The following is a 15903-nucleotide window of genomic DNA, read 5'->3' on the forward strand; positions in this document are numbered from 1 at the left end:
ATTTATTATCCAAAAGTTCATTCATACATTGACGGTTTGGCTACCAGTGTGGCCATGTTGAAATAAAGGAGCCTTTAAGAGATTTGATCTACAGGAAGTTCAGAAAGGTCATGGGATTTCATCCTCGATAATGTTGTCTAACTGAAGTGGGGTTAGTTCCCCAAAGACAGAGTTGTTATAGGAAGAGTGTGTCTGACCCTGTGATGTTTTACCACTGCTCACAGCCTGGATGTTTTGTGTTATCCCCCATAACGCTCTCACTAGAGCTAAGCCAATGCCAGCACCAGAAATTCTTATCTCTATAAAGCACCCAACCTCAAGTATTTTGTTATAGCATCAACAACAAAAACTATGATTATGAAAATGTTGCCTTGCCGGGTGGTGGTGGCGCACACCTTTAATCCCAGCACTCAGGAGGCAGGGGTAGGCGGATCTTTGTGAGTTCGAGACCAGACTGGTCTACAAGAGCTAGTTCCAGGACAGGCTTCAAAGCTACAGAAAAACCTTGTCTTGAAAAACCAAAGGGGGAAAAAGGGGAAGAAAAGAAAGAAAAGAAAATGTTGCCTCAATCTCTCCTCCCCTAGAATGAACAAGATCACTCTGGGGTCACGTGTGTGCCTACAAGACCATCATCAAGTTGTTCTGAATGCTTCGCCGTGTTCTAAGAACTTATCAGAAGAGACCCATCAGTTCTTAAAGGTCTGGAAAGTGTGTTTGGATGAGAAACGTCTTACTCATTAAGTCCTCAAAAAGGACGGTTGACCTGAACATATTACATTTCCTCATATGAGAGAAATAAAGGCGTGGTCTCGTGTTTGTGACGCTAGAAAGGCAGGATTCATGGAGCCTTCCCTTTCCACCCTCCCGGGGCCTGAGGACCCCAGGGTGTGGTTGGCCTCCCAGATGCTCTGCAGGGTTGCGCTTACATCACTGTGAGGTTATGGCACAGTGTACCCGCTGCTCGCTCTTCCTGCTGTTGAGTGCTGGTTGTTTTCGTCTATAATCCCAAGCTTCATGGGGTGGAAACTGTGGGAAAATCATCTCTACAGCAATGGAAAGTTCCTAACTATGAGACCAGCCAGCCACCTATGGTGGGAAAGGCTGGGAGAGGGCCCCATTGCATCAGCTACAACAATAGCGAACACTGTGAAAATGGAAAAAGATTGGTTTTATAGGCCTACCGTTCATCTCAGAAGGAACAATGTGTTTTCGGGCATTAGGTTCAAATTCGTTTGGCTTCTTCCTCAGCTGCTCGGTTGTTTTTCATCCTGTTTCATTAGCAGACTATTTCCCAGCCCAAATATTGCACACTGCTAATTCCCAGTAGTCATGGTCTGTGTGTCCCCAGGCCTTTTCTCCTCATAGGGAACTACTGTCCCCAACACTGTCTTACCTGGGACTCCCCAGGGAGAATCTCACCTGGGTCACTGCAAAGCTCAGGACCACTATGGGTAACACCCCTGTCCTCAGTGATGTCAGCTGCCAGCCCTTTATGGCTCATCTTATTGCGGTGATGCAACTCTATATGCTGTGTCTTTCAGAAGTCTTGAGCACTTCTCTTTCCCTCTCTCCCACTAAACACAGTAGTACTCTCCCAGACTCATTGGTCTCTCTTAAAAAGAGTTTCTGGTAGCCCAGTGGCCTGAGCAGGCCTAGACATGTCTGAGCCCCAGTAGGGGATGGCTTAGGTTTAGGCCAAAGCCACTGCTATGTGACTTTCAGTTTCAAAGTAACTGCCGTTCTGTCTGTCCATTTTAACGCTCTCTAAAAATACGGCTAAGTTTGGTGACGTGAGTTATTCAGTCAGAAGTTGGTCATTTTCTTCTGCCCATCCTTATGAGTTTCTCAGGTATCAAATGATTGACTGATTAGTGAGCTTTAATCCCAGCACTTGGGAGACAGAGGCAGGTAGATCTCTGTGAGTTCAAGGCCAGCCTGGTCTACAGAGTGAGTTCCAGGACAAGCTCCAAAGCTACACAGAGAAACTCAAAAAACAAAAAACAAACAAAAAAAAAAAAAAAGAAAAAAAAAAAACAAAAAGAATGAACTAATTGGTGCACGGTACGACTGGCTGGCCCTTGAGAAACAGGGCCAAGTGAAAGAAGCCAGATACACCAAGCCACAGGCTGTAAAACTCCATTTATTTGAAAATGTTCAGAGCAGGCGAATTTAGAGAGACAGAAACCAGACTGCCAGAGTCTAGGAGGAGAGGGGAATGGGGAGGGCCGGCTAACTGAGAGAGTTTCTTTTGGGGACAATGCAATTTTCCTGAAAAGAGGGTGCTGCCACCTGAGAAGCATGCTACAACAGACGGAAACACTCCTGTCCCCATGCTTGTTTTAGTGCTGGGACTCAAACCCAAAACCTTGCTTGAACTAGCATCTAGTGATCGGCTGCTGAGCTACATCCCCAGCTCCGGAATGGACATTGAAAGGAATGGATGGTGTTGTTAAAAACAAACAAATGAACAAAAATTTATTTTGTACAGCAGTGAATGTATAATAGAAAGAAGAAAAAAGAAAAATGAAAGAGAGAGAGAGAAAGAAGGAAGGAAGGAAGACGATGGAACCAGGCCTTAGGCATGCCTGTCAAGCTGGCATTTAGGAAGGGGTGGCAGGAAGGTCAAAAGTCAAGGTCATTTTTGACTATTCAGTGAATTCAAGACAGGCTGGGAGACAGGTGACTCTGTCTCAAAAATACCAAAAGCTCTGGTAAGGTGCCCATGTTTCTGAAAGCAAGTAACTCCACTGGAATGCATTGGTCTCTCCCCCCTCTCCTCTCTCTCTCTCTCTCTCTCTCTCTCTCTCTCTCTCTCTCTCTCTCTCTCTCACACACACACACACACACNTCTCTCTCTCTCTCTCTCTCACACACACACACACACACACACACACATGTCAGGAGCCATTTCCCCCCCAATCATTACAGAAACCATCACCCTAGGGAGTCTGCAGAGAACCTCACACCCATAATTATGTTCTATTGAAAACCTGCCCCTCATCCAATTAACTGTTAATCTTAGCGGAACCCGCCTCACATTCCAGCTATCCAGGGAACCAGGTGTGGCAACTTGTGACTTCTGGCCTAACCGTCCGAAAGTAACCTAGCTACGTGACCGGAACCACGCGGCGAGATCCCGTACCCTGCCCCCCATTCCTTGCCATATATAAACTGTAACCCATCCCTAATAAACGGAGGCTTTGACAAATCTGCTTAGCCTCCTTCTTCTGTCTTAGCTCATTCCCTTCCAGGTAGCGCCCCTCCGAGACCCTGGAGTAACCGATTGCGGGTGGGTTACAATCCCCTAGACTGAGTAGCCCACCCCAATGCAATCCACACACACACACACACACACACACACACACACACACACACATACACACACACACGAAAGACATGAAGACTGATGGGGAACTAGTGTCGACACAGGAGAAGGAGGAGAGAAGAGAGAGTAATAGAGGTCCATATGATCAAAACACACTATAGACGTGTGAAATGTCATAATGGAAACTGTTATTATGTATAATCAATACACACTAACAAAAACATTCTAGTTGCTGGGGATTTGGCTCAGCTGATAGAGTATTTGCCCAGCATGGACAAAGCCCTGGGTTTTGTCCTCAGCACTATAAAAAAAAAACTACGTGTGGTAGTACTCGCCTGTCTGTTCCACCCTGAGGTGGAGGAAATGGGAGGATGGATCGTGTTCGTACGTTCGTGGTTATCCTCAGCACTACACAGAGAACAGTGACTCAGAGAGCCGTCCAGGCAATGGGAACACAGTTTGAAAAGGTCTCTGCCTCGGCGGCGAGGTGTGGGCTCTGCCGAGAAAACCTCCAGCTCAAGCACCAGGGCTGGGGGAATCTGTCTGAAGCTGTTGGCTCCCGACAGAGCCCTGATGTTGAGCCAGAGCAGAGGGAGGCCTCTTCCAGGAAGAGAGAACCCAGAGTGCAGGCTTGGGCAGTAAGAGGATTCAGGGTGCTCTAGGAACCAAAATAGTATGGGGAGGCTCTTGGGAGAAGTCCCAATCTCTTGGCAGGAGCCAAAAGACTGTAGTGATTAAGAACTCAACCCTTTACTGGAATTCTGGCTTCTTTGAATTTCAATTCAAAGAAGTGTCAGGCTCTTTTCACATACAACAAACAGAAACTAACTCCCACGAGCTGAGAGATAAGGACACTGGGGTTTTAAGATAGAAAGATTAGTGATGGGGTGAACTGGAGAGCAAGTGGATTCTGATTCTTACAGCTTCCTCCCTCAGCTTCTTTCCGAGGCAAGTTACCCTAGAGGCCACAAGACCTGAGACAGGCTGCTTCCTTGTCCCTTTTGGGCAAGTAAGACTCCTACTTCCCATTTCTGGACGTTTCCTACGATTCTCTGCAATCTCACTGACACTAATTGCTGGCTGGCCCCTGCTGAGAGAAAGCAAGTTGCCCAGTGTGGGGGCTTCTGTGTTGGGGAGTCATCTTGGAGCTACTGCACAGTGGATCCTAACCAAACCGCTGCCTTGGGCTGCATGGGCCAGCACCTGCTCTGAGGTTTGTCTCCCGCCTGGGCACCTAAAAATAGATCCGAGTTCAACTTCAAAGTACAGGTTACCAATGCAGCTGCAGCTTTTCTAACAACTGGCTACCGTACAAACCAACTTCCTAAATATGATCTTCCGTCCTCAGATTTCCATAACTTACCTCAGCTACTGCATCTCCTTCCCGCCACACCGCGATCACCACCACCACCACCACCACCACCACCACCACCACCACCACCACCACCACACCCCACGCAGTATGCAGCCAGGCTGGTCTTTGCCTCTTCCTCAACTCCCTTCTCAAAATCACTCAACTTGCCTTTTTCACCCAGCAGAAACAGGTCCCCCAAAGCCACCACACAAAGAGCAGAGTTTCAGCCACCCCTTCACCCCTCCACCAGTAATTCAACAGCTCTCCAATCTGGCATCAAAGTCTCCACTGACAGAACTTTTATCTTCTGATTATGTCAAATTCTTTGGGCTCTGTGTGTTCATTAATCATCAGCCATCACTAACCCTCATGGGCAAGTCACACAAAAGTTGATTTCCCCCCCGAAAAAACGAAACAAAATGTGACCTCACTATTGTTTTCTGAGATTCAGTCTTGCAATGTAGCCATGGCTGCTAGTTTTGAACTCATTATATTGCCCAGGTTGGCCTCAGACTTGCAGCAATCTTTCTGTTTCTGCCTCCAGGGTGCTAACAACATAGTTTAAACATCCTGCCGTGATGGGGATATAGCTCCCCGTGGTAGAGGGCATGTCTAATACACCAGCATCCCTGAGTTCCATCCCCAGCACCGCTGGACCAAACTTTGTGATATACTCCTAAGAACCCCTAGGACCAGGGAGGGTGAAGCAGGGTGATCAGAAGTTTAAGATCATCTTTATCAGTGTGGTAAGTTCAAGGTGGGTCTGGGTTACAGGAGAGCCTGTCTCAAAACACAAAAGAGTAAAGAAAATAAAAATGCTACTAACCGTGTCTAAAGGCAAACTTAGAAGCCGGGAAATACTTGTAAAAGTGTAGTTCTCTTTCCCTATACAATTAAGAAAAGGAACAGCCATAGGCAGAAGATGGGAGTTGTCGGTTTACAAGAGAGAAATCACCTGTCATGTCCTGCCTATCAGATGGGCAACGCTTAGCAAAAGCTCATTGGCACTCGATGCTTGTGTGATATGGAAGGACAGGTGCTGTTGAGAACAACAGCCAGGATGATTTTCCTAAAAGACAATCTGCATGTTGATCTGAATTTAAGATAAGCTTGTGTGTGTGTGTACGTGTGCACGCTAACCCCAAACTCAGGATTCTCCTGTTTCAGCCTCAGAATGCTAGGATTACGGATGTGTTCCACCATACCAGGCTCAAAGCATACGTGCGGTTGTTTTGTTTGGTTTACACGAAAGGACATATAAAGTATCACGTCATCTTCTAGGTCTTGGTCGGTTAACTTGACAATCTTTGTAGCAGCTTGTTGTCAGGAACACTCAACAGCCTGTCAAATTGTGTTCAAGAAGATACAAAAAGAAAAGCCAGCAGCAGTTCAATGGTATGTGTTGTGTTGAATTCAGCAGGCAGGAGCGGGTGCTGCTCCCCACAGGGCCAGGGACCCAGTGAGCCAAGCTCCTTCCAGGGCTTGCCCTAAGTATCTAGAAATGAGGACAGTCTGGCTCCTGCTTCCTGGACAGACCGGTTCCTGGGACCTGGCCTCCAGAGGGTCAGCAGTTCTCCACAGCATGCCTTCTAAGCCCACAAGAGGCAGCGAGCTCCTCTGTCACTGCCCAGGTGAACGACCATGCTGTCCACACAAGTGTGTAACTGTCCCTGAAAGTGGACGTGGCTGTTCAGGGTGGGAAAAGAAGGGGGGGTGGGCAAGTTGGGGCCGGTCTTCTTTGGACTTGGGTAATGTCAAATTTGAAGACAGTCATCAAGCCTGTGATGAAGGTGTATTTGTAAAGATGAAATATTCCGTTTACACCCAGGTTGGCATGATTTCAAACTTCTAAGGATTTAGGCAGATGCTCTGCGGGCCTTCATTTGTATTCTTATTCTAAATGTACAAATATTATAGATAGGGTCTAAAAGCTAAGACCAAAACTCTGTGTGTGTGTGTGTGTGTGTGTGTGTGAGAGAGAGAGAGAGAGAGAGAGAGAGAGAGAGAGAGAGAGAGAGAGAGAGAGAGAGAGGTCATGAGAGAAGAATAAAATAAGTTCTTTTGCTTGGCATAGTGGCCGGTGCCTGCAATCCTAGCATGCGGAAGGCCGAAACGAGATTCCCCTACATCTGAGGCTTGTCTTGGATACAGAAGGATCTTGTCTCAATATATAAATGAATGACTAAATATAAAAGAAGAAGTCATTTCCAAAGTAGCCACGGCTGCTGGCCAGCCGATTCTTCACTTCCACCGCGAGAGCGTTCAAGCAAGGCACTCCCCTGAACTCCGCCCAAGGTCAGACACGTGGCGTGTTGAACAGGGGCACACAAAAGGTGCTGCTGTGCAGAGGCCTGCGCTATTCAAATTTTCCTAATCCCCCTGCAGCGTTTCTCCGCGCACTGTTTAAAACAGGGTTGAGATCATACTTTATATATAATTTTGTGATCATCTCTTTCTTCCTTTGGCTAAACATCACGTTGAACATTTTTTGGATGTCCTTACAAACTCTTTTTAAGGAGAAATCTTAATAGATATGTAATGTGCTACCTTATGAATTCTTATAATCTCCTTAAACCATCCCAGCTGTTAGTCAGTCAGGTTGTTTCCAGGTAATTTTAACGTAATTTAAGCAAATCTGCAAAGAGTGTGGTTACTCACACGTTCTCATCTGCATTCTTGTTTACTTTCCCCTAAAACAGATTTCCAGAAGCTTCCAGAAGCTAACGCACGGGGTCATGGGGTACGGACGCATTTAAAGACTCTTGAGACAGATCAAATTCCTGTCTCCAGAGATGCTTCCAGCCTTTCCGGCAGTGCCAAAGGCCAAACCCATGGCGATGGAGCCCCACTCACGGTGGACTGGACTTGGAGGCCAGAGACCATATCGTGGTTCCTGCTCTGCCACAAACCAGCCGGGACACCCTAAGGAAAGCGTGATTCAGAAAATACCAATAATAATGACTTAACCATATGCGTAAGCCTTACATAATTAGAAACATCACTTTCGCGTGTTTGTTTGCTTGTTTTGAGTCTCCGACTGCTCCATGAAAGCAAAGCTCCAAATGATTAAGTGATCTCCCCCCCCCCACCCCCCACCCCCCCCCCCCCGGGTCTCCAGAGCAGGGAAGTAACACAAAAAGCACAACTTCTACCTCCCCATCACCAGCTTGCGCTCTTTTTCCTCCTTGCCATCTACGGCCTCAAGGAGGGGCTCGCACCTCCCCAGCTTCACTGGGCCCTTGAATCGCCTGGGAGTCTGGTTACTACACAGGTCCTAGTCAGGAGAGAGGGTAGGAGCAACACTGTCCCTAACAGCTCCCCAGTGACTACAGTTGCTGGCCTGTGAACCTCACTTTGAAGAACAAGGCGTGATCATGCCCCTTACCTTCTTTTCAAATAATAGTGTTACATAAATCAGCATTCTCACGTAAGTCCAAATTATAATATATGTTGTTTATCTACAGAACGCACTAGACCCTAGAGTGCATAGATTGTGGATAGAGGCTTCTGATTGATCACAGATAATCCCTCGGCACAAATTCCAATAATGAGACTAAAATACAAAGCCTGACACACATTTATGGAAGAAGTCCTCCGAAGCTGAGAGGACTCCTTGCTTAGTCCCCGGTATATTTAGCTGGGGAGGCAGGGGCTGTACCTAGGAAGAGCATTCCAAGCTGGCTGGGGTCACAACCTAGGGGAGGTGAAGGAAAACACAAATGAGTCAAATGTCTTCCGGCTACCGAATAGACTCACTTGGGGAGAATGTATAATTTATGCAGAGATAAGAATGCAACTCTGGGCCAGATTTTCACAGCCTGTGGGTGCCGGGTTAATTTAGGCCATTATCTCCTCAGCACCCAGGCTCTCTGGAGCAAGCCGGGCAGTTGACGGCTCCTGAGCCCAGGAAGGGTGTGGTGACATGGCGTCAGAGGGAAGCCAGCAAAGTGTTTAAAAAGCCAAGGGCGCACAGAGGATGAGAATAGGTCAATGGGATGAAAGGCCACAGGTACCGAAGTCAGAGGTTGTGCGTAGGGGAAAGTAAGAGGTGAAATGCATTGGTTAAGTCCAGACGGAGGTGGTGGGAGGATTAGCGGTGAGTCTCTTGGGTCTAAGGTTCACGACAACAAACCGATTGTCCAATTAGCAAAATAGAGGGGCATTTGGAAACCCAGGGCCTTGATACCGTTTCCCCCAGATAAACTGCCCAACCAACTTTATATTCCGGCATGGCCCAGAGTTCTATCAAGGCAATGACAGAAGAAAGATTCTTTGAGGTCATGTTGCTCTAGTTTCCTGATTATTAATTAAAATTCTGTCTATTATCTATAAGGACAGCCAGCTGACAACCGGCTTCCTAGGAAGGAGGGAGATGCACAGACTTCTGCTCACTGTTGCCTTGTCATGGAGAGCTCAGCACAGCCCAGGAGGAACAGGGAGGGAAACGGACGTGCAGGATCAGAGCCCTGTAAGCGCTCTGGGAGCTCTGATCCTGACAGTGGGACCATCAAGTCTGGCTTTCTGCCAGCGTGTTCCTCTTTCTAGGGGCCAGCAAATAATTCCGATTTTTCACTCGGCCCCACTATGCTCCTCTGGAGGCTTCCTTGCTGGGATCTTAAATTCAGCTCACAAATCCACTGACTCCATTCCCTTGTAGAGGTTCAGGCGACCCCAGAATAGCACAGTTATTTGTAGCCAAGGGCAGACCTTTGTACACCCTTGGCGTCGTCTTCTAGGGAGAGTTCGTGGGAGCCTGGGAGGAAGAAGCCCAGACACGCCTGTGCCATTCCCTCCACGCATCAATCTGCCCCATTGTCTCTTTGAGTGCTACGACCTCAGGCCACAATTGTAAGGTGTTTTGGAAAATTTGGAGTTGTATTCATAGCTCTTGCAGGACACAAGGAGATACTTTAATTAAAACAGAAGCAACAATGGAAAAGTATTTTGGAAAGGGTGTGTGTGTGTGTGTGTGTGTGTGTGTGTGTGTGTATGAAGCCAAGTATCTTCATCAAATTCCAACTGGCATAGCTGCATATGAGGATTTCTCTTCTCATTTCTGATCCTAGATAGATAATGAAGAATTTGGGAACACCCACTCTATTCAGAGCTCAGTATGGGACTGTCATCCATTAGGGTTCAAAACAAGCTGCTAATTCCATCAGGTCAATAAAAGGGTGCGGGCATTCCCCATGCTAACAGCCATTTGCTAGTACAGATCGGCTCTGTGCCGACGGTACAGTTATGTGGCACTGGATGGCGTGATTTAGCACAAATTTGCCGGTGACTACCAGATGAAGTGGTAGCCATGACACAAAGCCACCAAGAAAAGGGTTTCTGTGTTCCCCACTTTACTGGCTTCTGGGAAAGGCTGTCAGGAAGAGCCCAAAGAAGACAGATGCAGTGTCCGCCTAAGGCACAGCTTGGTGAGAGATGAATTCTCAGGAGAGCTCCATTTCTATTTGACCGTACAAACCTAACCTTTATTCTCTATTGCCCTTCTCAGTCACCTCTGGATCAACCAGGGAGCGGGATACCGGAGCAAGAATTATCTAAGAGGCATCTCCAATCACAGGCTTGTCTTTGGAAAGCAGGTTAACCACTTCAAAACAACTGATTATTTCAACCACAGCCCACATCAGGAAGAGATCCCCAAACTGAAGAAATGCCCCATGCTTGCATAAGAACAAACCCACAAAAGGAGGATGGGACTCAAGGGGAAACCAGATGGATTCTGATTGCTGCCTGAAGCTCTTTGGCAAGATGTTTTGGGCATAGACTTTTATTTTTAAGAAGTCTCTTATCTGTTGAACCCGCTGAGTCCTTTGAAATGTCACTTCCTTTTGGCGTCCCCAACGAGGACAAAACTGAGTTTACTGACTGTGTCTAAACACAAGGTGAAGTGACGAATCTAGGAAAGACACTGGTGGACTTGGCCCCCAAAGACCTCTTTCGGTAATTATGAGTCTATTTCAGATATGTTTCTCTTTCAGTAAATGGAGTAAAATGGACAGAGACCAAACAATCCATGTTGCTTCAAGCTTTGCACTTATAGCTTTGGTCAGTGTTCTAAGTCTTAAAAAAAGTTGGATCCTCTGAATATTGATTGATTTATCTTTGCGAGTAGTGCCCTTGTTCTCGTGTGTATACGAGTAATCACACACATGCCCTAGCCTGCCTGGGAGATGAGAGAACAACTTCCTATGTCGGTCCTCTGTGAAAGACACTTATTGGAGGTAGTGTGACTTGTTACTCAATTATTTCATAAGCTACCTGCCTGGCTCACAGGCTCTAGGGGCTATCCTCCTCCCATATTCCCTTTGGAACACTGGGATTAATGATGCACTAATAATGCATTGATGAAGCCAGGCAGTGGTGGTGCACGCCTTTAATCCCAGCACTCAGGAGGCCAAGGCAGATGGATCTCTGTGAGTTCGAAGCCAGCCTGGTCTACAAGAGCTAGTTCCAGGATAGTGAGGACTGTTACACAAAGAAACCCTGAGAAGAAGGAGGAGGAGGAGGAGGAAGAGGAGGAGGAAGGGGGGAAGAAGAAGAAGAAGAAGAACAAGAACAAGAAGAACAAAAACAAGAACAAGAAGAAGAACAAGAAGAACAAGAAGAAGAAGAGTGTATTAATGATGTGTATTACTGTGATTACTGTGTCTGGCTTTGTATGGATTCCAGGGACTTCTACTTAGTTCTTAATCCTTGAGAGGCATTGAACCATTCCCCTACCTGGATTCGTTAAATTTATCACTGGAAGGTAATACAGATTTTATTTATTTTCTTAAAGCTGAATCTATTGCCATCAATCCACCAACTCTTCATGTCTTTATTTTCAGAAATGTGAGGCGGACGTGACTCTGTTCTTCGCCAGTATTTTCTCATCTTACAGCTAGCAGCAAGCGCACCTTAGAAGCACCAGTGATAAACTGTATTGTTATTTCTTTCTGTGAAAGTTTTACTGTGACAGCCAGGCATGTGCCATCCCAGCACTTAGAAGGTTGAGGCAGGAGGGTCACGTCAACTCTCTCATCAACCTTGTCTATCGAGCCAACCTTGGGCCAGCCAGGACTGCATAACAAGATCCTGTCTCAGAAGCAAATGCCAGACACACAAACAAGAAAATTTAATATAATATAATATTTTTCATGTCTTTTTTTAGAATTCCATATATGTATACAATGTAGTGTTTAAAACTTTATTACATTTTTAATTAATTAATTAATTAATTGCGTATGTGCATAAAAGATGGCTTTAGTCAGTAAGCATAGATTCTGAAGCATCCTTGCCTGCGTTTGAATTCCAGTTATTACACCATGCTATGTTATTCATTTATTTGCTTACCTATTGGTGCTTAGGAGATAGGATGTGCACTGCCCAGCTGGTCCTTAACTTCTGGGCCCAAGGGGCCCTTCTGCCTCAGTCTCTGGAGTCTTGAGGGCTGCAGAGGCACATGTTACTATACCTGTCCATGATTTGCTATGATGCACACGAAATCCTTGTGCAATTGCCATTCCTGTCCCTCCTTTCACGGGAGGTAACTGAGCTTTCGGGAAATGCAGTACGTTATCTGTCAAAGTTACATGGTAATAGATGTTCAAAGACACAAAGCCTGTTCTGTCTGTACTCGGTCTTTGCCAGAGGCAGAGGACTGAGACCAGGTCTGTCTTATCACGGGCATATGTTTTTCCACAACAGACATATCCACTACAAGCTTCCAGAGACAGCAGTGTGCTGGCTGCTACAGCCAGTATTGTTTTTCTCAGACTCACTCTTCTACAGCCTCCTACTCAAACAAAGCACAATTCCTCTTTGTTGGCTCGCTCCCTGGTTGTACCTGCCGATAGGGGGTGCTGCTGAGCAAACGCTCGCTCTTTTCCCTTGGCTTCTAGTGTCATTGAGGCAGCGAATTGTAGATCCTTCCACTAGCAGTAAGTTTTTTTTTTTTTTTTTAATTTGCCTGTTGCCAATCACTCCAAACCAACCTAATTGCACCCCTGCATGAGACAGGTACCGTCTGGGCCTATCTCCTCCTCTGAGATCTGCCTCCCTTCTGAGCCCTTCAAAGCAAACAGCCTCTTCTTCCTGCCCTGCCCGGAATGATCCCACTTTAAATAATCAGCCACTCCCTTCATTTCTCCAGACCTAATGGCGATCACCACTTCCTGAAGTCACGAGTTCTGTGACAGCTTCATGGTCTCCTTGTGTTTCTCCAGCTCTCTGGTAGCTGGCAGACGATTCTTTGCATTATTGCTATAGGTCTGTCTATTGACTGGACCATGGCTGATATGAGCAGTAAACTTATAACACTGACGTTTATTTGTAAGACTGAGACCAGTGTATCGAACACTTGGCTCTACAGTAGACCTGTGGCGTTATTAAGTGGAAAGGGGGAGATTTACTGTAAAGACAAGGCGACTGTATACCTGACGCTTCAGCATCTTACTGACATGGTCTGTGACGTCCCTCATAGCTGTGACTCCCCAGTGAAAGGAGCCTTCGTTTAATTTATCTTACCACTTAATACCTCGGGCTCCCACTCTGTGAAATTAGACGTGTGTATGGGTTAATATGTAAACCACTTCCTTGAATAATTATCAGTAATTTCTGTTGGATAGAAAAGGAAATTCCAAAGATAGCTATTACTCTGTAGAACATTAACCAAAAGTTTTTAATTAAATTAAGACTGTTCACTTCTTAGCAATTTTAAGTTTGTTAACAGCTTGAACACATAGTACTGGTAGCTCCTATTAGTAACGAATGCCTACAGTTTATAATGGGGTATTTATTGACCCTGTGTGTGTGTGTGTGTGTGCATGCACACTCATGCCTCATGCGTGTACAGGCGCATGCTTCACTGCTGACATGTGACCAGAGCACAATTCTCAGGAGCTGTTTTTATCCTGCCCCTGTGTAGTTGGTTCCAAGATAGAACTTAGGCCAGTAGGCTTGGTCACAAGGACATGTGCCTGATAGCTAAGGCATTTCTCCAGCCCAAGTCCATTCTTTTTATTGCAGTTTTATGATGCTAATACACACACACACACACGTAAGCGCTGTGTAGAGTTGTTCCACTGTCCTGAAGCATCCTTATGATTCATGAACTCCTAGCATCTCCACCCTGGACTCTTGGCAACTGCTGGTCTTTTTATTGTCATTATAGTTCTGCCTTCCCTATGATGTCATATAGTTGAAGTAGAAGTCTGTAGTCTTTTTAGACAGGCTTCTTTCACTTGGCAGTAAGCACTTAAGAATCTCCCGTCTCAGCTGACCCAAGCTGCTGGGAGCTCACCAACTCTGGACCGATGGCCAGGGAGCTTGCATGGGACCAACCTAGGCCCTCTGCATGTGAGTGACAGTTGTATAGCTTGGTCTGTTTGCAGGGCCCCTAGCAGTGGAACCAGGACCTGTACCTGACACATGAACCCATTTCCCAGGTTGGGATGCCTTGCCTAGCCTTGATGCAGGGGGAGGAGCTTCTTCCTGCCTCAACTTGATATGCCATGCTTTGTTGGCTCCCATGGGAGGCCTGCCCCTTTCTGCATGGAGGAGTGGTAGGGGGTGTAGAGGAGGTGGGGGAAGGGAATGGGAGGAAAAGAGGGAGGGGAAATTGTGATTGGTATATAAAATAAATGAAAAAAATAATAAAAAGTGGGGGGAAAGACTCTCCCATCTCAGATCTGGAGATGTAACGAACTGGAGGCACACTTGCCTAATGTGTCTGAGGGTCTGGGTTGGATTCCCAGTCCTGCAAAAATGAGTACTTAAGTCTTCTACCTCTGTGTGTGCCTTTGTAGTTCATTTTGTTCAAGTTGAATTTTATTTCATGGTTTGGACATACCTCAGTTTAACCATTTAACTATCAAGAGATGTGTTGATTGCACGCCGGTTTTGCCTTTCTTAAAGGTATCAATTTCCATGTGCGGACTTTTCTATGGGTATATACTTTGGTCTCACTTTAGGTAAACAGGGCTGGAATGTGGCTCAATGTAAGATTGCTTGCCTGGCATGTATAAGGTCCTGGGTTTGATACCTGGCACCACTTAGGACCACTCTCAAGTGTTTACCTAGGAACATAGTTGCTGGATTGTGTGGTAAGAGTATATTTAGCTTTGAAGGGTGTGGCGGTTTGAATGAGAATGGTCCCCATAGGCTCGTATATTTGAATGTTTAGTTCCAGTTGTTGGACTGTTAAAAATTAGGAGCAGCGGCTTTATTGGAGGAGGTGTGTCACTGGGGAGGGCTTTGAGGTTTCAAAAACCCACACCAGCCCTCCCTCCCTCTTTCCCCCACCCCCATCTCTCTCTGCCTCCTGCTTGTAGATGAGGCTAATACAAGCTCTTAGTTACAGCCCTGGGTACCCCGCCTGCCACAGTGTTCCCCACCATGATGACCATGGACTAGCTGTCTGAAACTGTAAGCAAGTCCCCGGCTAAATGCTTGCTTTTAAAAGTTGCTTTGGTCGTGATGTGATTTCGCAGCAACAGAACACTAACCAGGACAAAGGGCGACTAAAGTGAACATACAGTCTGACGTCGGCCAGTTATCTGTTTTTGTAGTTGTACATCTAATCTCACAGTCTCGGGCTTGGGTTGTTGTAGCTCGGGTGGTACAGTGCTTGCTTAGCACACGTGAGGTCAGGGATCCAATCCCCAGCACTGCACACACCAGGTGTGGTGGCACATACCTGTAATCCCAGGGAGCTAAAGACAGAGGGATGAGAAGGTCAAAGTCGTCCTTGGCTATGTAAGGAGTTCGAGGCCAGCCTAGGCTACCTGAGACCCATGTTAAATAATAGAAATGCTGATACTAATGTTGACGACGTATCAGTCTGACCGGAGTAACCTAGATTCAATCAATGTGTGTGTGCACATGTATATATATTTAGTTTTTTTTTTTTTTTTTTTTTTTTTTTTTTTTTTTTTTTGTTTTTTTTTTTTTTTTTTTTTTTTTTTTTTTCGGAGACAGTGTTTCTCTCTGTAGCTTTGGAGCCTGTCCTGGAACTTGCTCTGTAGACCAGGCTGGTCTTGAACTCATAGTGTAATGGTCTGTCCTGTTCCTTTAAGAGACAAGCCCCGCCCACTCCTTCCCCTGTCCACCCCAGAGGCTGATCTTCCTTCTTGATCTTCCTTCTGCTTCTGGCCTGAGCTCTCACCCTTTCTGTCTCTCTCCCAACGAGGTAGCTGCTCATCCCCCTCCTCTCCTTCCCCCCCTTCCCTTTACC

This window comes from Alexandromys fortis, unplaced genomic scaffold, assembly GCF_014885135.2.
Source record: "Alexandromys fortis isolate MF-2015 unplaced genomic scaffold, M_Fortis_MF-2015_v1.1 scaffold_73, whole genome shotgun sequence".
Lineage (NCBI taxonomy): Eukaryota > Metazoa > Chordata > Mammalia > Rodentia > Cricetidae > Alexandromys > Alexandromys fortis.